This window comes from Pholcus phalangioides, unplaced genomic scaffold, assembly GCF_987345545.1.
Source record: "Pholcus phalangioides strain wild (caught in Gottingen) unplaced genomic scaffold, Ppha-v1.0 ptg000022l_1, whole genome shotgun sequence".
Lineage (NCBI taxonomy): Eukaryota > Metazoa > Arthropoda > Arachnida > Araneae > Pholcidae > Pholcus > Pholcus phalangioides.
The window spans coordinates 13,239,114-13,261,475 of record NW_028301615.1 but is presented as its reverse complement, the minus strand read 5'-3'; the positions used below and the strand labels follow the sequence as shown (position 1 = coordinate 13,261,475).

The window sequence follows — 22,362 nt, the reverse complement described above, 5'->3', positions numbered from 1 at the left end:
AACAAGAAAGGGAGTCGATTTTCTTGTAAATTCCGATTATGCAAATGCACACCCGTGCTTCCAATCAAGAAGTTCGAAAGAATATCCATAGAAAAGAAGCCAAGGCGATATTATGCTTCTTTTCTCTCTCTCTCACACATACGCTGCTATTGCTTATTCTTTCCCATCTTAGACTCCAAATTATACTAAAAGTTTCACAGAGAGGTGACGCAGATGGTCCGACATCACAGTAATATTCGGGGTCTCCCTCCCCCTCCGTCTGAGATTTATTGATTCTCTGGAGCGCACAAGCAGGTAATACCTGGGCGAAATCAAAAGAAAAGCAAAACAACAATAATAAAAAAGATGAAAATATTCTCCCCTTTTTCCTTGGAATATATGAAAGTATGCGGATTGAATATCTGTGGCTGAAGGGGGTAGAAAAGACAGACACTGACAGCAAAACACGCAAGATGAGGAAAAAATTTCCAACGTTTGGATATTCCATCGAATATTTCACACGTGACTTGCCGAAGAACTTTAAAAAAAAAAAGATTGAAAGCTGGAATTGGGAAAAGAAGTTGAATAAAATATAGGAAGTATGTGACTTTGCTCATATGCATACATACCTTAAGCTAGAAAACCCCCATAGTCCATTCGAATGGTTTCGAAACATTCCCGGAATTCTCTCATAGAAAGTTTTCGAGTTCGTAAATAAAAGAGTAAAATACAGGCGTATTTTTTAGAATTTTACCGCAGTCTATACATTAATGGACGAGTATTAGTGAAGAACGATTAAATCAGAGTAAATATATCAGCAGCAAAAATTGCCGAATATGATGAAGCCCTGAGAAGAATCCCATTTCTATGCTGATACCAGGTTGGTTCAAAAGATATCTGACCATAATTTTTCGTGTGTGAACCAATGAAGCTAGAGAGGCGTGGTGGTAGATATAAATGTTTTGAAAACATTTATATGTATTCCAAATTCTCGGCATACAAGCTGCAGATGAAATATATTTGAATATATAATACATGGATAATTGAATATATCTAGGTTTGCACAACAATTTAAAAAAATCACATTTTGAATTTCTAATAGCAATAGACGATACAGATGTGTATTTTTAATTATAGAGGCGTATTATATTATTATCCATACGCCTGTAGTTGCCTCATATCAATTGTTATTATATCAAATGCTACTGTTACGTGAACATGCATTTCAGTATAATTTTTACAAAAATTTATCCAAATTCATTTTATTGTATAACTTTATTTTTTATTATAAGTTTTGTGTTGTTTTTTTTTTTCGTCTTTACCTTTAATTAGTTGCTCTGTACAGGCTCAGGCCTCTAGACGACAAACATTGATATTTGACTGTTTCATGTATTATTTAACTTTGGAAACAAATAAAATAAATTGAATTTGAAACGCAGCGGCAAAAATCCACACATAGAAATTAAGATGTTTTTCAACGTATAATCCAATGATTTTAGGCTATGATAATAAAACTCGATTCCCCCCCCCCCCCCCGATCATATTCCTACAAAAGTTTTTCATCATTTTTTTCAATTAATTTTTAAAGCTTTAATTTTCGGCGCATCCTGTATATTCACATTAATACCGCTGTATGCCTCTAGGGGCGGGACAGCAATATATATGATTGATATTCACATTAATATACCTTCATCATACTTTTCAACTCGGTGCAATTTTAAACTGAAGCTCTGTGTAACGTTGACAAAATTATTCATCCGTTTTTCCCCATTTTGTTTTTTCTTTTTCTTTCAATATAGACTCACTATGTAGTTTCATACGCATATTTTATTAATTATGAATTTGTTTCAACTCGAAAAATAATTAAACAATTTTCTCCTTTTCTTTTATTCTCCATCTTAATTTTCTTCGATAGTTTCGTGACTTTTTCATCTATCACGTCGTTCTTCCGAAACCAAAAAGGAAACAAAAACAAAATCAGAATTTCCCTAAAATGCAAAGAAATAAATAAAAGCTAAGACACAAAAACAAAAAAAATGAAATTTAAATCATGATATAGTTTTTAATGACTTCTGTGATTGAACGGGATGGCAACACGCCGTCAATGTTTACAAACAGATAGTTACCGAGCTCCGAAAAATACATATAAATTAAGTGTTTTATCAGTAGATTAAGCGAAAACAACAGCACTGGAAGCTGCAGGACTGTGGGAACGGTAATTATGTTCAAATAATATAACAATATGATACTTAAAAAGTAATGAAAATAAATGAACAAAGTACAGCGACATAACTAGACAACAAAGAAATAAGGAATCGGAGTCGCCATCTATGAAAACAATTTTAAACTAAGAAGTTAGAATATACGATTTCTTCATTGGGGAAAACAATCAGAGATGGATGGATCACGATGTAAGAAGTGTAACGATAAAGTGATAGACGTGAACGAATTTTTCTTGTGTACAGTGTGTAAACAATATATACACCCCGTTTGTGCTGGATACAACGAATCTGCATTTAGAAGGATGGCAAAAGACAAAAGAAGCAATTTCACATGTAAAATCTGTGAAAATGAACAAGATGAAGGAGCCACAGCGGTGAATGATACACAGCAAGACAATTTTGACAGGATAGAAAAAATCATAGGTGATTTCAAACTGGAAGTAAAGGAAACCATCCAACAAGTCACAGAAAAAATCATACATAAACAAGAAGCAATGGAAAATGAAATGAAGGAGGTTATAAAGTCTATAGAATACAACTCAAAATGCATGGAAGATTTTTCAAAGCAGGTAGAAAACTTGAAAGAGATGGTTCAACAAATAAGTAGAGAAAATCAAGAACTCAAGATGGAAAACAAAAACATGAAAGCAGAAATAGGAAATTTGAAATATCATATGAATGAGTTAGAAACCAAAATGAGACGAAATAACATTGAGATAAATGGAATACCAGAAAGCCCAAATGAGAATATACAAGAAATAATTCAAGCAGTAAAAACACAACTACAAATACCTGAAAAAACTAAAATTGAATGTGCTCACAGAGTCCCAACAAGAAATGAGAATATACCCAAACCAATCATAGTAAGATTCAATAGTGAAACATCAAAAAACATCTGGATTCAAAAGGCTAAGCGACAAAATACCCTTACAGCAGATAAAATAAACCCGATCTTTCAAGATGTCCGAATATATGTGAACGAACATCTAACAATTGAAAACAAGAAGTTATTTCACCTGGCTAGACAAACGAAAAACAAACTGGATTTCAAGTTCGCGTGGGCGAAAGAAGGGAAAATATTTCTCCGGAGGGATGAAACTTCAAGAGTAATCAGAATAACAAACCAAGAACATTTGCAAAAGTTAGAATCAAGCCACAGTACAAATGATCACAGAGAACTTTCTCGAAATGCAGGACCAACGACCTCTGGAGGACATTAGTGAAGCAAAAAAATTTATGAACTGCCCCAGTGAACCAAACTCAACATTGACGTTTCTTACATTGAATATCCAAAGTATAAGAGCAAATTTTGACAGTCTGGTGGTATTTCTTAGAACTCTAAATGAATTAATAGATATTATATGCCTAAGTGAAATATGGATTGAAAGTGAAGAATTATTTAATTACTATATTGACAATCTTGAGGGAATAATAGATTACTATTGCTATATAAACAGTAGAACATACAATAGAGCCGGGGGAGTAATAATGTATATAAATAAAAATATCAAATCAATACAAAAGAAAAATGTTAAATTTTTAACTGCTGAAGAATTATGTATATACCTCCCTGATTATGACATTGATTTATTACTCTTATACCGTTCGCATTCTTTCTCCATCTCACAATTTAATGATGAATTAGAACAAAATTTACAGAAATTGAAGCAAAATACTTTAATAGTGGGTGATATTAATATAAATTTACATGGAGATGATAACGAAACTTCTCAATATCTTAACATAATGGCAATAAATGGACTGGTCCCCCTTCACAAAAATATAACAAGAGAAACAAATAATAATAAAACATGTTTAGACCATGTATTCTATAGATCAAAAATAAATTCAATAGAAAAATTCACAGTGTATAAAACTCAGATAACAGATCACTATCCAGTATTAGGATACATAAACTTTTTACAAAAGAAAATAGAAGAAAATGAAAAAAACAAACATATAAAAATAATAAATTATGATAAATTTGAAAAATTCATTGAAAATATAAATTTCGTTAGTGTCATAGAAGAAAGATGCATACAAAATAAATACAAACGATTCGTGGATATCATACAATCAAACTCTAATTTATGGACGAAACAAGTCAAGATGAAACCCAAAAAAAGTAAAAAAAACTGGATCACAAAAGAAATAGTAAATAAAATAAATTATAAGGAAAAATTATACAAAAAATACAAAAAGTACCCAAATATTATGTCATACGAGCAAGACTACAAAGAATACAATAAGGAACTGAAAAAGTATATTAGAAAAATAAAACAGGAATATATCAGAGATACTTTTACGAAATGCGAGAATAACAAAAAAATGCAATGGAAATGTATAAATCAGAATATACTTAATAAAAGTGCAAAGCAAAATATACTCCCAATCTGTGATAACCATAACATTTTAGCGAAGAAATTTAACGAAGACTTTGTTACAAGAAACTTGGAAGAAATAGAAATAAACACAGTCTGTAATTGTGAAGATGACCAAACAATGACTAATTCTAACAATTCTATGTACTTCTTTGAAATTAACGATTATGATATTGATAAGGTTATGTCAGAATTGAAGACTAATAAAGCAAGTGGAATTGACCAAATTACCCCTAAGATGATGAAAATAATTGCCCATTATCACGTGGATGTAATAAAAAACCTAATTAACTCATCTATAACGGAAGGAGTCTTTTATAGTGATTTAAAGTATGGCATAGTACACCCCATTTATAAATCAGGAGAGACAAATAACTTACTGAACTATAGACCCATATCAATTCTTCCAATATTTTCAAAAGTAATAGAAAAGTGCATAAAAAAACAGCTCGTGGATTTTCTTAATTATCAGCATTATTTAGCTCCTAACCAATACGGGTTTCAGAAAAGTAAGAATACAGAAATGGCCATCTTAGAGCTGTGCAATTATTTAAATACCGGGTTCAACTGCAATAAATTTTCTATAACGATATTTCTGGATTTAAAAAGAGCCTTTGACTACGTAGATTTAGAGATACTCACAGGAAAATTGTCAACAGCTGGTATACGTGGAAACATATTGAGCTGGTTTAAATCATACTATTCTAATAGGAAACAATCAGTTAAAATAGGTGAAGAAATGAGTACATTCATAGAAGTAAAAAAAGGTGTCCCCCAGGGATCTGTGCTTGGCCCGATATTGTTTCTCATTTACATAAATGATATATTCAAACTCAACATAAATGGTAAATTAATCTCATTCGCGGACGATACAGTACTGTATGTTGAAGACACTGAAATTACAAATTTAATAAAAAAAGTTGAAGAGGACCTATTTAAAATCAGTAACTGGCTCAAGAAAAATAAACTAAAACTAAACATACAGAAAACTAAATACATATGCTTAAAAACAAGAAACATAAATAGTTTGGCAAATTTATGTATAAAAATTCATGATCATTGTCCGTGTCAACATATATTACAATGTAACTGTCAAGAAATTGAAAGAGTACATGAATACAACTACCTAGGGATAATAATACAAGATGATTTAAAATGGAAATCACAGTGTGAAAAAATAATAAAAAAATTAAGAATATATGCAGCAATTCTTTATAGACTAAGAGACACAATAGACAATAACTTTCTAAAAGATTTATTTTATGCTTGGATATATTCAACAGTAATATATGGAATCACTGCTTGGGGAGGTGCATATCAAACAGATATACAAAAACTAGATAATATATATAACAAGATAAGATCCCAAATAACAAGCACCACAATAAACAACAAAACAGAATGCCATAAGCTAACTATAAGACAAAACTATGTTTATAGACTAATAAAATTTTCATTCTTAAATAATAATTGGTTAGAAATGAAACAAAATAGAACGTCGTCTAGATTAAATAACATATATAAAGTGCCAAAAACAAATAAAACGTTATTTCAAAAGAGTTATAGATACACCGCTCCAAAAATAATGAATCTATACCATACAATCAATCATACAAATAATTACATAAGATCTAATAACAATATATTCACGTTTTCTATGAATACCAGTCTAGAATCTATATTACAACAATAATACAACCACATGATACAATCCATCTGTATGTAAAATTTCTTTGTAACATAAATACAAAAAAAAAAAACAAAAAAAAAACTGTATATTGAACAATTATAAACCGACCTAAACCATAATAGGCTGTTGCTAAGAAAAATAATCCACGGAGAAATCCTTGTAGACCTACTGGAAGGACAAGCATGTCCCTTGAGGTCAAAAGTGTATGTTTAATGTGTTTTTGTATATGCTTGTATATATGTTTGTATGTTATTAAAAAAAAAAAAAAAAAAATTGACCTTTTTCTTCACGTTTATTTATTTTCAGTTTCTTTCAAATTTGATCAAATGCAGTTTTTTTTCAATTCTTCTAAGAAAATATGAGTTTCTTTTTCATGTTCATTTTTTGAACATTTTCGTGTGTGTTTTTATTCTAAGGAATATTGAATGTTTCAAGTATTTTTATTAAACATAGTAGTTTGTTTTTTGTCATGGTTTTGTTTTTCGTCAAAGATTAACAAGAGTCTCTTGATTTCTGATTTTATTTAAAACATCTCTTGTATCAAATTCACCCCCGCATTCTCTTGCCAACCAATATTGATATATACTTCGTTCTTTTTATCTTTCTTTCAGGTCAAAAGAAATAAGAAGATTTACGTGTATCGCAAGAGCAAAGATGTCTTAGGGTCGAGAGCATTTTACTAGCTTTTAGCTATTGTTCTCTTCCCTGTCCCACCCATATCAAGTGTCCCTCTTTCCTCTAGCAAAGGTGCCATCTATCATCTCCAGTAGTATATGTAGAGGGGACTTCTTCGTATATACACAGGCTTTTTTTTCTCTCCGAAATCGACCTCGCACGGGCTGATTCAGTCTGTTCCAAACCCACAAAAACCACTACTACTACTAAACCACCCATGCACCTCGTCCATATTCCTCTGCGGAACCTCTAACGAATTGGTACATGCGGGAATGTGCGTGTACGTGTAGTGAAGTTTGTTTCTGTGTAATGCGTGTTATGTGTAGTGCTGCCATCTACCACCAGTTTTTCTAACTATGACTGAAGTGTAATGATTGAGTAATTTATCGTTGTAGGCCTGTTGCTCTCTGCGGCGAGACTTTTTAATGGGGACATCGGCTCTTATTTGCGCCTCGAAGTTGGGAACCACTGGAACCCACAAAACCGCTGCACAACCCTATATCTTTCATTCGAAATATGCTTTCCCTCTCTCTGTCATCGAGATCTGTCATTCATTAATTTATTCCTAAAGAACATTTATATACGGATATTTTAGGGAAGCCATACAGAATAATATGCTTAAAAGAGAAGGAGGTTATTCCTCATTGTCACTACTGCGTCATACCCACAGACTCGCCGGTCACGCTCTTCTTTCAATATCCATGAAAGATGACCAGGGAAGCCAATATTTTCAATCCGACAGGAAATTTAGCCACGGACGTTCCATCATTTTCGACAGGGACCTCAACTCCGCCCCCTCTCCCCTCTTATGCTATTTTTTTATACTCCGGAGATAGTCTCTGGTAACGGTAGTGGCAAACGCGGAATTTATATAGCACTACATCCGCACAAGAGATAGAAAAGTACCTGAGAGAATTGAAACCTATCGATTTTTATTCGATAGCCTTCCTACCAGGGTTCAACTTTCCAAAAATTTGCATGCTCTTCAGGAGAATGAGGCTTAAAATAATAGATGCCCGAATAAATATTTTAAATGCCCAAAAAATATTATTACTGGATTTACTTACTTTAATAAAAATTTAAAAACTAATTGGTTTATTTCCCATGCAAAATATCAGAAATGGTATAATTTTTTTTTTTTCAAATCAAAATTTTGAAAGAAATACGATAATTTAACAAGAATGTGGTCGCGAATAAACAATTTAACGCCAGTGAAAGTATATTGCGTGTTCTGCACTGTCGGTGTCGAGAAAAGAAGCCATCAAGCTACAATTCATCTCGCTTATAAAATCATAGCCGATTTAAGGTGCGGGGCCGGAATCCAGACGCGGGCCTAGGATAATATAGCCTGATAAGTCCTGAAAAATACCGGAACTAATTATATGGCTTCTATTTCTGACTGGTGTTCACCATGGCAGATGCCTATCAATATTTCAAAAACAATTTTCATGACAGTCACCCGTAAATTACTTTCCCTCGAATACTTTTGCTCAATCGATAATTTAACCATATGCCAAGTTTCTGAAATTAAATACCTCGGCGTCATGATCTCAGCTGACCTACACTCCAGAGAGAGAAATGTCTCAACAAACTTTTCTTCCTTCACCGCAGCCTCAAACTTCCACTCGGGATATCACACTGCTCTGCTACCAAACTTACATCTCTCCTGTACTCTCCCACGCCGCTGAAATCTGGTACCCCTACACTCCCACTAATATAGACAAATTCGAATCTATTCACCATAAATCCACCCGTTTCATCCACGATTGCTGGTCACTCCGCGTCCGAACTTAAAAACGAACTTAATCTGCTCCCCCTTGCTACTCTTCGTCTTATTTCTCCTAACTCTGTTTTATAAGATTTTTCATGTTTATCTTAATTTTGATACTTTTGGTATTCTAGCCAAACCAACCTACATCTCCAAGAGGCTCGACCATTCCCTTAAAATGAAACCAATTTATGCTTCCACTGACTGTTTTAAATGCAGCTACTTTGGTCACGCCATTATTGAATGGAATAAACTCCACAGTTCTATTGTCAACTCCCTCACTATCGCTAGTTTTTTTTGCCCAATATCAAACAATATCTTTGTCTCACTCAAACGCATTCTTTTGTATAGGCCTTAGGGCCAAAACTATTGTAAATAAGTAAATAACATAACATAACGCAAATTCACCGATAAAAATCATGACAGCTTGAAAAAAATTCAGAAGGCATTATATTTTCGAATTGAAGGCAATGGATGAGATTACCTATCGGAACTAATAGCCTGGGCCTCATAAGGATTTCGTTCAGTGTTCTTCATCAGCCTCTTATTGTAGGCGGCTGAAATTAAGTTCCAATTTGAGCAAACCGACATAAATAGAGAGAATAATGTGCGAACCAGTTAAAAAAAGGAGAAACTTTTGCCTCTTTGTTATATTTCATACTTTGCTATTATAAATACGAGACACCGCTTCTAGCTATAGGGCCCTGCTACTGCCACTTTACTGCACCAAGTTCGTTCATATATCGCCATACGACCCTTTCCAACCAACGGAGTTGAGTGGGAAATAAACCGTCTGTCGGCAGTCACCCTAGGATCAGTAGATAAATGAACTTCTTTTCTGTTCTTCCCTGGATTTGGAACCCTTACACTTCGATGTTAGCCTTGATGGTGGAAGACGAGCACCTTAACACTGCACCACTCGGGTGCTATAGAACCCCCTGCTGTCACCTATTGAATAAAATCAAAACTATCTGTTATAATTCTTGAAGTGAAATTGATTGGTTGTTTAGAACCGATACGATATAATGAAAATGATTACCATGTTTTACGAAACAATTTTTTTAATTATTTTTATCCATGCCGATGTAAATTTGATGTGGGGGAAAAATACCAGTTACTATTTTTTTTTTTTTGTTCACAAAGTGATTTGGCGATAAACATAAAACCATATCAACCGGTATTTTGGCGCATGAAATTTACACCGGTATGCTGCATACAAATAAATAATATATAGTAACATAATTCATTTTGTTCGTTTTTATGCTGCATACCGATTTGAAGCTAACAGTTGAGTATACTTACGAAATTATAGCATGCAGTTTAGTTTTTACGTCATAGATGGCTGTAGAAGAGCCCAGTATTTTTGTGATGAATATCTTTTCCCAATATTCATATGTAAAATAGAAATGCGGTATAAATATTTTCTAATTTTTTTAGAATCGATATCAATGATTATTTATCACTTCCGGACACTTTCTATAATGTGTAATAAAGTCATAAAAAATAATTTTTTAGGTAAAAATATGTTGTTTTTTTTGGGTTTTTATGCAAAGTAAGAAATATTGCTCCGTCAATACCATTGCGATATAATATTTCGCCGCAAGTGAGGTTTTCCGTTTTCCAGAACAGCTCAGTTGCAGTGTATAGCACCAGAGTGAAGCAGTCAACCGGTCAAAGTCAACCGGTTCGAATTCCGGAGAAGAGCATCAGAAACTAGTTCTTTACCTACTGAGCCTGGAGTGACCAACGATAGATGGTGTCTTCATTTCCTGCAGAACTCAACTGGTTGAAAATTGCGGTATGGCGACATATGACCGGATTTGGTAAAGTAACTGCAGTGTATAATCCCACTTTGAGACTAGTTGCAGGAGAACCACTACACGCAACAAGCATTAAACTGAAACAAACTTCATGTTAAGTTCACAACACATACATTCCGGCATGTACCAATTCATTTGAAATTCCGTAGAGGAATGTGTACAAGGTGCATATACGTTTAAGTAGTAGATGAGAACTTATGACCGCGGCGGTCTGCTTAAATATAAGAACCGTGAAAATAAATCATAATACGCGTTGACCATATTTGGATCATGGATGCCAAAGAAAGCATTTCTGTGAAATTTTACGCACGTGTATTAGAACACTTGTGTCGTCGTCAATCAAAAAGTCAAGAAAACGAAAATTTTCTTGAAATCTGAAAAAAAAATTACATAACACCGGGTTAAATGTTTTACTCGCTCCAGGCATGTCGGACAATGTATTCGTCCAGCCTTACTTCCTACATTTATGAATATAATCATCTTGCATCATAAGTCAATATTATAATTGAACCATAATTCGACCCATTTTATGCAGTGATATTTCAATATTATGATTGATTAAACTGTCGAAGTAATAATTCTAATAATTATTTTTTAGTGTTAAGTTGAAGGGCGGAATGAATTTCTTCGTTAATAGTTATTTCAGGTCTTCCATGTCGTTCCGTATCGCATGCCGTGGTTCCCATGTGTTTAACAATGCATGATCACATCCCATTCCTTGAGATAATCACGGCTTGTCGCTTGTAACGTTAAATATTCATTTACTGAAAATTAATAGAGGTTTTTTTTTTACCATTATTATTATACTTTCATCCATCTTCAAACTATATATTATATTGGATCACAATCACACACACGCCATTTGAAGAATTATGGTCTGGAAGAATGGATTTACGTATGACTTTTTTTCCCCTTTAATAATCTTAATCATTTTTACGTTACTCTTCTTATGTTACTCTACTTATTCATCAAAATGTCTGCAAATTTTCCCGTATTCGTTATCCATTTGTTGACATGAATTTCTTCATTTTATTTTTTCATCAATTTATAATAACTAATATCCACATAAATATTTATTGGTTTATGTCAAATAGCATTATGTACAATATCTGAAGGTACGTAAATTTCACGAAGAAAAAACCCAAATTTCGCAAAAAACATTTACAAATCGAAAATTTTGCATTTAACTGTATCGGCAAAAATAACATTGAATATTTTGCATTCGCAGGAAAAAAATTAAAAATTTTATGATTATCAGCAGAAAAAAACTTTCATTTATTCGCCAAAATATTTTCTAACTTTGAAATTTTGCATTTTTTGCGCCAAAATATTTTAAAACCAAAAATTTTACATTCATCCGCAAAAATATTTTTCTAATAAATAATTGCGCATTTATTCGCCAAAATATTTTGAAATAAAAGTTTTACATTTATTCACCAGAATATTTTTTAAATAGGTTTTTTTTTCGTTCATCCGCAAAAATATTTTTCAAATGAAGTATTTCTTATTCATTCGCAAAAACGAACTAAACTAACAACACATTTTTTCTATGTGGTGGAAGCATGCGATTTCAGGCTGTTTACGGAGTTGAAGCTCTCTGCTGCAGAAAATTTGATGAAGGCGTTCACGTTATTTCAGCTGTGCAGGTCCTCTGTGGTTGCTCGACAGAAAAGATTGCTTTACTTGATTTGAAAAGTGGTTAAACAATCGGACCATTGCATGTCCTCTGAAGCAAGGTACTTTAACAAAAAAAAAGTATTTTTCGCTATATATACCTATATTTCTTTATTTTTTTATGATTTTTCTCTAAGTTCTTAATGGAACGCACTTTAGATCCTCAATTCCGATTTCGAAGTTGGATGGCAGAACTTAATGATTAATAATGTTGTTAGGTTCCACCATCATAATGTTCCGTTGCTGCTGATTTCTAACATGCAACAGTAGTAAATTGCTTATTGGAATAGATTCGTGACAGGAAAAATACGATACTGTAAAAACAATCGATACCGTACAAGACAAAAAAGAATCATTCTTTCTGTTTTTTATGGGTTATAAGAGTCTGTATGTGGCAGTAGAACATGCCGTACACATTATTCTCTGTCATTATATTTGCCGAAGTAATCCCGACAAGAAGGATGGAGATAAGTGAGAGATAGACATAGATACCGTCAAATGGAACGTCTCTGATAAGCTCAAGAGCTCCGAAGTAGACTTGACGAATGAACCGAGTGAAAGTACCGCCTTGGCAATTACATACTTAATTACGGGAAACAGGCAATTAATCGCTTCCGTCCTTTCCACGACCTCGATCAATATCTCACAGCTTTAAATTTTTCTTCGGATTCCGAGACGGAATGCCGTGCCCGTCGTATTTGTATATGTTTGATCATACCATTGAAATAATCGCAGTGAAATATTTAGTGAGTAAACAATAAATCCAGCTATTTCAAAAGAGTATAATTATACATTGAGGGCGAGAAGTCTTGGACACTTTCTAAAAATTAATAAAAAAAATTAACTAATTGACATAAAAAGGTGTAGCTTGCACTAAAATACTTATCATGGCCTAGAGTTTGTTTTTTATTTCAGTAAATTTGAAAAAAAAAAAGTTTGAATTTTACTCACAGAGGCAATGTTTTAAAGGGAAAAACTCGACATAACACATAAAATGCTATAAAAATGGTGAATAATTAGTATGATTACAATTTGCGTTGCATAAAGCTAACGCATGAATATGAGCACTGTTTCATTTACATACAGACATAACCGGAGCTAAAAAGGGTTTCACACTATGGGGGTCGCGTGAGGTTCTCCAAAATAAAAACGCCCAAATAAGAAATTTCGTTTTTATTTTAAAACAACGTCATAACAAAAGAAAAAATGTTTTTACTCAGCTGAGCTTATTTCCACGTATATCGTACAATGCAATTTTATCAAATTCTACTTGTGCAACGCCCAATATGTCAAGTTAACAGGGTGGCTCAGAGACAATCACAAAATTGTATATTTCTTGAAAATTAAAAACACAATATGATAAGTAGAAATGGATTACCTTTTGGGTTTGATAATACGATTAAATAATCGACGTTTGGGTGTACCCAAAATTCCAAAACGAACACGGCTATACGCGTTTCGGAACTATATGAAGTTCCTTCATCAGTAGCAGAAACAAAGAAGAAAGAAAATATTGAGAAACTCCTTATAGATGGAGTTACTCGCTGTTGTAGACAAGAGTCAAATTCAAAATGAACCGGCAACAAAAGAGTAGAGCAAGAGGACGGAAAAAAAGAAGAAAAATGGCGGAGCCAATCACAACCGAGAACGTGATAATGATGCTGATGGAGAAGAATAATTATTGTAGAAACTGTTGTCAGATTTTTGAGAAGGGTGGTGTGCTAGATAAGTCGTTGACCAACTGGTTTGTGTTTTTGTTGATGTGGAATGATTCGAAGAAATCCAAGTCAGATGGTGAGGGACATTTTTGGATGATTTTGGCAGAAGAGAAGTCAAATTTATGGTCAAAGGACCATCAGTGTTGGTCTATGGATGAGCGGTTAAAGTCTTGGTTGCTTACGTATCTTCTATGCTCATTTAAACGGTATTTTAGGGCACGTTTAGTTTCGCCTATATGATATTGGTATTAAATGCTGTAGATACCCAAGTTGTTGAGAGTGTCAATGGGATCTTTTAGTTGAGAGAAACGAAGTTTTTTGACGGGGGTGAAAACCACAGAAAAATTGTATTTTCGAAGGATTTTAGCGATGCGTTGGCTGGTTTTTGGGAAGAAAGGCAAAATGATCAAGTTTTTGTGTTCAGATTTAGGCTTGGTTTTGGAAGTGTTTTAATCAGTTTGCTGTGTAGATTATCAATGAAAGAGCTACGGTAGATACGATCGACTGCTATTGCTCTAAGGATATTCAGTTCAGCATCGAGTAACGTCGGCGAAGAGCAGATATTAATAGCTCGCTTCACGTATGTGTAGAACGAGGCATACTTTTGTGATGGAGGATGCGCAGAGAGGTTGTGAGGGGGTAGAGAAACAGCAAATGGTTTGCCAAATAGTGGTAGAGAAAGTTTGTTCATGGCGAGTGACCAGTACGTCCAGGAATGCAATTTGGTTATTGTTTTCTTCCTCTATAATGAATTGAATGCAAGGGTCAATGGAATTGAGAGTATTTAGAATATGGTCAATGTTAGCGTTATGGTCAAGAAGAACGAAGCAATCATCAACATATCTGACATAAAAAGGAAAACGAATTTCACGGAAGAGTTTTGTTTCAAAATAGTGCATGTAGATGTTACTAAATACAGGACTGAGAGGGTTTCCCATGGCAAGGCCTTCAGTCATACGATAGAATTGTTTGTTGAAAGAGAACGTATTTTGGTTGAGACAGACCCGAGTAAGGTCTAACAGTTCAGAGATTTCAAATTGGGAAAAATGGAATTCGGTAAGTCTGGTCTCCAGACCTCGAAGAGCGCCTTCTAGAGGGACATTCGTAAAAAGAGACCATTTTTGTGTTAACGGGATTGAAGGTATGGAGTTTCTGCGCGAATTCAACTGAATTTCTCGTAGTGTGTGTGTTATTGCAAGAGAGTGGTGAAAATATTGACACCAGGTGTTTCGCAAGCTTGTAAGAGGCAGTGCCGATATTCGAGACTATGGGTCGGTGTGGAATATCGAGTTTGTGGACTTTGGGCAGTGTGTAAAACCTGGCGCAAAACGCAACCGATGGGGTGAGAACCGAATCAATGACCAGGAGCTCTGCGCCCTAAAATTTAATAACAAATTCTCTGTCCCACGTAGACCTTCGGCTACGAAATTAGTTGCCCCCATCGAAAGAGCTTTCAAGTTCAATTCTCTGGCACCTACACAAAAAGAGGTTTTACGACAACTGATCGTTGACACCGTGGATTTCAATCATGTGTAACTACCAGCATGGTAGTCAAGAAATTATGCGATAACCCCGAACTAACCATAACCAAGGCTGACAAAGGAGATCGAATAGTCATCATGAATAGATCGGATTACGTTGAGAAATCCTCAACTCTAATTAATGATGGCCCATATCAAAGCATACAAAAAGACCCCAGCTCGCATGAACTTAGCACGGTCAAGTCAAACCATGAAAAAAGCTCTCATGGAACTTCATATTGTTCCGAAACGCGTATAGCCGTGTTCGTTTTGGAATTTTGGGTACACCCATACGTCGATTATTTAATCGTACGATAAGTAGAGCCCGGAAGTTCAGGCAAAATGCCATATAAATGTCTTTTTTTGCCTATTTTCAAACTTTTTATTTTTGCAAAAATATCTATATTTTTTATTTTTCCTACCGTAAATTCCTACTTTGAAACGGTTATGTTTATTCGTAAATTTCAAGAGCCATATTCCGTAGAACTTGAATGTTTTTCGTATTGAGAAGTTCAAAAGAATAGATATATATATTTTTTAATTCTCACAACTCTTAGTATTAAGGGCTCCATGTTTCCACAAGTCGTTTGTCCCCAGCCTGATTTTCTTCATTGTAGGTGATGGAATGGAGAGGAGGGATTTTGAAACTCCTCAAACATGTTATTCAAGTAACCAGTAATTACATGTAAAAATATGTGCAATTTATATAGTCAAGAAATTGAAAGAGCTGTCACAAAAATGTGTTGATTTGCATGCCGGGGAAAAAAAAAGACTTTTACTAGCGTCCTCTGCTGTCAGGTTAAAACATTAATTTTTTAATTAATAAATATTACAAGACCAAGTTTACTCTTTTTTTTTGGGAAAACTTGTTTCACGTTATTTTCAAATTATATTTATTACAGTTAAACTTAATGGTAGGGAAATTTGATGCAGTCAAATATCAGTTAAAACAATTTTTAATCTGTAATTTAATTGACGGCAAATTTTGCTTCACGCGCCAGAACAAATTCGTTCTGTTTTTTAGCATCATCTATCCTCGACTTTGAATATTACTCTCTAGTTTTACACGCACACACACTAGTCCTAATTTTGGCCCTATTTCTTCAAATCCTACCGGGTTTTTTTTTTATCCGAGAAATCACAATCTCTGAATAATTTCCAAATAATAAATTATTTGTAAAAGTTTTGCCTCTGGTATTTTTGGAATGGCAAGAGGCACTGATTTCTATTTTGATAATTTCCACAAACATTCCCCCACAACTATTCTTTTAGCGCCATTTCTATACAGTGGTTATCAAGTTCCCACTGTACGCTATCCCGCTTAGTACGACTTATTTTCGTGGTCCCGACTTTCATTAATACTCATCGAAATTTTAAATTTAAAACGATTTTCCGCTTATAATGTTTTTCCGTGATTTTTCTTTTTTTAAACATTACAAAGCGGAACGTCTGTATTATTTGTCTCGAAATTATCTTCCGGCTCGTGATTATGCGCGGATTCCCAATTGTTAAAGGACCATTTTCATCGGCATGGATTTCCAGTTTGTGTATTATTCTTATTCTTCTATACGTGTTTTCTATACTTTTTTTCCTATTTCCACACTAGTTATTATGATCTATCATTGAAAAGCAAATTCAATGAGTACAGTCAATTTTTAGACAGGTTTCGGACCCTTAATATCACAGCTTTCAGTTATTTTTCCTTTCACCATTAATTATACAAAAAAAATTAATTCGTACTTTGGACATTTTTAGTGCCTAAATTTCCAGGCTCTACCGATAAGCTATATATGTGAATGCATGTGTCTACAATTTTTGTTAATGGTCGATTTCAAGTGTATAGAACCATTTTATGGGGTCGCAAATAAATATTTTGAGAAACAAAGGGGATCACGCTTCAAAAAGTGTAGGAACCACTGCTATACGTGATAGTTTACGTATGTATTATATCATTTTATCAGGGCGATCGTAAAATTTGTAATCATTACAGCGGGGTCCGACTCTTTTCGTCACACATACTAGATAGATAATTTGAATTTTTTTTTCCATATTTATCAAATTTACCAATTACACTAGAGTATTATGCATAATCACAGATAAAGGTGATGCATTTCAAGTATTTGTCAAATTTACCAGATTGCGACATTGAGTTATTATGCATAATCACCAGTAAAAGCGATCACTTTTTTTTAGTATTTATTAAGTTCACCTACGACGCTTGGGTACAATGCATATTATGCATATTAGCTGCTGGGATGGTGAAGAGCTCATAGTGACGGACTCGCTTCGCGAGGACATAGGTTCAAACGCCACCGTTACCGCAGTGGTGGTCGGCTGAAGTTGGTGTTCTGTTGTTCCCAACTTCAAAGAGCGAAAACGAAGCAATACTTTATAAGTATTTTTGTTGAAAACTGCACCACATTTTTATGTGTCGATTGGTTGATTTTTTTAAAATTGATTTTTCAAACGTGTCCAGGATCTCGTCCATTCTGTATCTCACTCACTCACTGACACACACACACACACTAGTTTATCAACCTCAAACCATGCATCCATATTTCCATATTTGCGTATATTCCGGAATATTCCCTTGCACGAAAGTCTTACAGCTCCCAAATGTTTGAAAATGTAATTTTTCTTTATTAATTGCCATTAAACTTCAAGTTGGGAATTGATTGCCGTGCTCTGGAGAGATACCAGAGCCGAGATCGCTGATAAATCACGGACGTAAATCCATTCGAAGCTTTAAATGAACAAATATTGTTCGCTATTATTGTTATTACTTGAACAATTCCCGTTTCGTTCGTCCGGAAAATTTTTCGTTGAAAAGACCAAGTTCATTTGAGGGAGGGAGAGTGTGATTCTAATTAATAGCCGTGAACAAATACTCTGGGCAATTGAATTCTCCCTTTGAAGTTGAACACTTTCAGCCTAATGAGACGTTGAATTGTAAATTTCCCTCAGGTGAAGATAATAAATACAATTCTGTCTTAAAGGGACTGTTTCTATTCTAGTTTATCAATGGTGGTTGTAAATAAGCTATTTAGGATTTGGTGTAAAAGGATGATATTTGTGAAATGCGAGTACTATTGTGAGATGGAAAATCTCTGTACAGCTTGTTTAGCATGGAAATGATATTCGTATCTTAACAATTGTGCACCGGCTGTTGATACAGCTTCTTCCCCCCCCCCTCCCTCTCTCTATTCTGTATTCCAGATCCACAGTCTGTTCTGTGCTTAAGGGTTCAATTTCCAAGGTAAAGAGGGCTGCGTGGAATTCATCTGAATACGCAAAATCCTACCGCAGAATAGACTGAAGGAACAACAAAAGATTAGAATATTGAGACGATGTGGATATTCAGTTTGGGGAGAATGTAGTCAACAAGATTTAAATAAGATAAACAACCACACTCACACACATGCACTGCTTTGTAGAAACATACGGATATGATAACTTTAGCCGAAATCAGTTATTGGCTGGTGCTTTGGTGAACAAGCCACGTTGTCGAAAGGGCAACGAGTGATTGTTATGATAAAAGATTTCAAATTTGAATTTCGATCTGCGGTTGCACGATTGGGAATAAATGTGTTTTTGAAGTGAGACTTTTTGTTATGAAAATTTATCCATTATTTCTTTCAGGTTTTTATACCTATTCCCGTAGCTAAGCTAGATATACCGGCATAGTGGAGATGAAAAATAGAAGTCGGAATTATCCGCCTTCTTTCGAAAAACTTTTCATTAGTAATCCTACAAACCTGATTTCTTCCCCCTTTACATCAGCATAATTCTCCCTTCCACACGGTTTCACGAGTAAAAATATTTAGCATTATATACAGGTTGGTCATAAAATGAATTTTCTGATATACGAGAGCCCCTAGCTGCCGTTAAAATCAACGAAAGCGAATTAAATTCGAGATATACTGTAGATGTTTCAAAGTATACGCTAGGGAATGAAGAGGAAAAACAAAACCCTAGCTCTCGCGGTTACGGTCACAACAACAACATTTCAAAAAACATTTAATGACAACACTCACTTTTATGCACTGCTAATTAATCGGCACAGTGAAAAACTATGACTAGTGTGTGGTGGAACGGTTTCTATAGCGCCATAAACGCCGACGCAAGACGTAGATGAAAGAGATATAGATCTCACCAGGGGTTGGTGAGCTAACCTCTCGGTGGGGAACTTCCTGCGGCAGTAATGGGATCTGCATTCGTTGTTTCCACACGTTTCTTTGTTTGCGTCTAATAATATTTATTTATATATTATTTTATTGTTGTTGGAGCCGTTTTAACGCAATTCATGACTCTTACTGTGCTAATCACTTTGCAATGCAAGAAAGTGAGCGCTGCCATTTCAATTTTTCGAAATTTTTATTTAGAGCTATGTTTTTGTTTCTCCACTTATTGGCGAGCGCATTTTCTGAAACGCTACATCTCGAACTTCATTAGCATTCGTTGATTGTTGCAGCCGCTAGGAACTCGTATATCGGTAAAGTTGTACTCGTATAATGACCCCCCCCCCTTGTATATAGGAGGTGGACAGAATTGAAACCTCTGTGCTCCACATCTTTTCGTCCTCTACATTTCCTAAATGTTAACAAAGATACCATTTTAATGGAAATAACTTTGTGAACTTACGCTAGTATTTCAACTGCATATCGTCCAAATTTTTTGACAGAAGCCTTACGTAAATGGATTAAAGCAAAGATTAAAAATCACTGTTTTGTGAAGCTATTCAGGATCGCATTGAAGGGTGATGACTGAACTTATGATTAATGTTCATTTAAAGGTGGTATTGGTTTAGTATTGCTGGATCAGATTTAAAGACCACGTTTGAGGTGGTCGTGTCCAGTTTCATCCTCTCTGGAAAATAGTGTCGTTGGTTGATCCTGTTAGAAAAACTAGCGTAATGTTTCATACTGTTGGCAAAACAGTGCCGTTTGTCTCCTCCAGAAAATAATTCTGTTTCATAATCTCTTCAAAACTGACTTTCATTCCTTGTATAATTTTTTTGTCACTATGATTGGAATTTTTTACATTTGTACACTAATGTCAATGAGAATTTCATGTTTTACTTCCACATTTTTACAATTTTTCATATGTGTGTACCATAAAGAAAAAATTTTACTTGGAAATATCCTCCCCTGTCTGGTTTGATAGGAATATTATTTACAATATTAAACGAAAGGTATTTGATGACTAATACTATCTCTGACCTTGTGCAATACAAATGTTATAGAGCTAAGGTTAAATTCTATATAACACAAGCTCATAAAAAATATATATATTATTAAAGCAGCTCTCAGATTCAAAACAAAAAATTTTCGGTCTTATTGTAACAAAAAAAATAAGAATGCACCTAAGTATATGTATTTCGAAAACAATGTTTTATCAACAGACGCCTTGATTGCTGATGGTTTTGCCAAATTTTTTGTACCGAATTTCACAACTTCTAAGGATGATTGCAATCGTTCTTCTGCTTCAAACAACGACTTTCCTGTTTCTTCTGATGTTATCAATATTCCTTATATCTCCTTAAATGATATCAAATGTAGTATAAAAAGATTAAAGGAGAGTAGCTCTCTCTCTCTTCAGAAGTATTGATGGTATACATCCATATTTTATCAAGGCGTGTGCTGAGCATTTGCTGTATCCACTTTTATTAATTTTTAATATTTCTATTAAAAATGGGATCTTTCCGGATGAAGGGAAGAAAGCAAGAATCGTTCCAATTCTTAAAAAAGTTGATAGACATGAAATTATAGATGTTTGGCCATTCTGTCTCCTTTTGCTAAAATTTTTGAGTCTATTTTACATGATAAAATCTATGATCAAATTAAGACGTGTATCTCCCCAAATCAGCATCGTTTCGTTAGAAATAGATATACGGTTACCAATCTTCTTTCCCTCAATACCCATATTGTTGAAGCTATAGCTAATAAAAGTCAGCTCGATGTAATTTACACAGATTTCGCTAAAGCATTTGATTGTGTTAGCCACTATATATTAGTGTACAAACTAAAAAAAATTGGTTTCTGTGATGATACTTGTATTTTATTTGCTTCGTATCTAAAAAACAGATTGATTTTTGTATCTTCTGGCTCGTCTCTTAGTGGTGGATTTTGTGCAACATCTGGAGTCCCTCAGGGGTCTGTCCTTGAACCTCTTTTGTTTCTCATTTTTATTAATGACCTTGCAGCTGCTGTTCATAATTGCTTATTATTTGCTGATTATTTTAAAATATTTGACTTTATTGTAAATTTTGAATCTTGTTCTATTGTTTAAAATAAATTAACCCACATTTACCACTGGTGTATCGAGAATCATCTACATTTGAATATTAACAAATGCTTTGTTATGTCTTTCACCCGTAGAAAAAATCCTATCACATACTCATATTATATTAGAACTGATATTTTACAGAGAAGATATTCTGCTACGGATTGGGTGTAATTTACACCTCTGATTTTACCTTTCGTGATCACATAAAGAACATTTGTAGTAATTCATATCGCACACTCGGTAGGTTTAAAAGAATAACTAAAATTTTTTTATCAATTTGGATACAATGATTGTTCTTTTCAACTCTATAATACGACCAAAACTTGAATATGCATCTGTTGTTTGGAATCCTCATTACAATAATGCTATTGGTGGTATTGAAATTATACAAAATTCATTTATGCGATATTTGTATTTTAAGAAATTTAAAGCATGTGACATTTCAATTTCAACAACTTTTCTCCGACAATTTTTTTTAATTACTAGTCTCCAAGAGAGAAGAAATTTCATTATTTTGACATTTTTCTGGAGGTTAGGTAATGGTAATAGATTGTTCTTTTCTGTTATCTAAAACAAGATTCTTGGTGACACGTTACAACACAAGGTCAAATAAATCATTTCATATAGCTC

At 34.1% G+C, this 22,362-nt stretch overlaps 1 pseudogene; it reads right to left on the bottom strand.

Annotated features, from left to right (window-relative positions):
* Positions 1–13,887: 13,887 nt before the first annotated feature.
* On the bottom strand, positions 13,888–14,978 carry LOC149069494 (uncharacterized; annotated as a pseudogene).
* Positions 14,979–22,362: the final 7,384 nt, after the last annotated feature.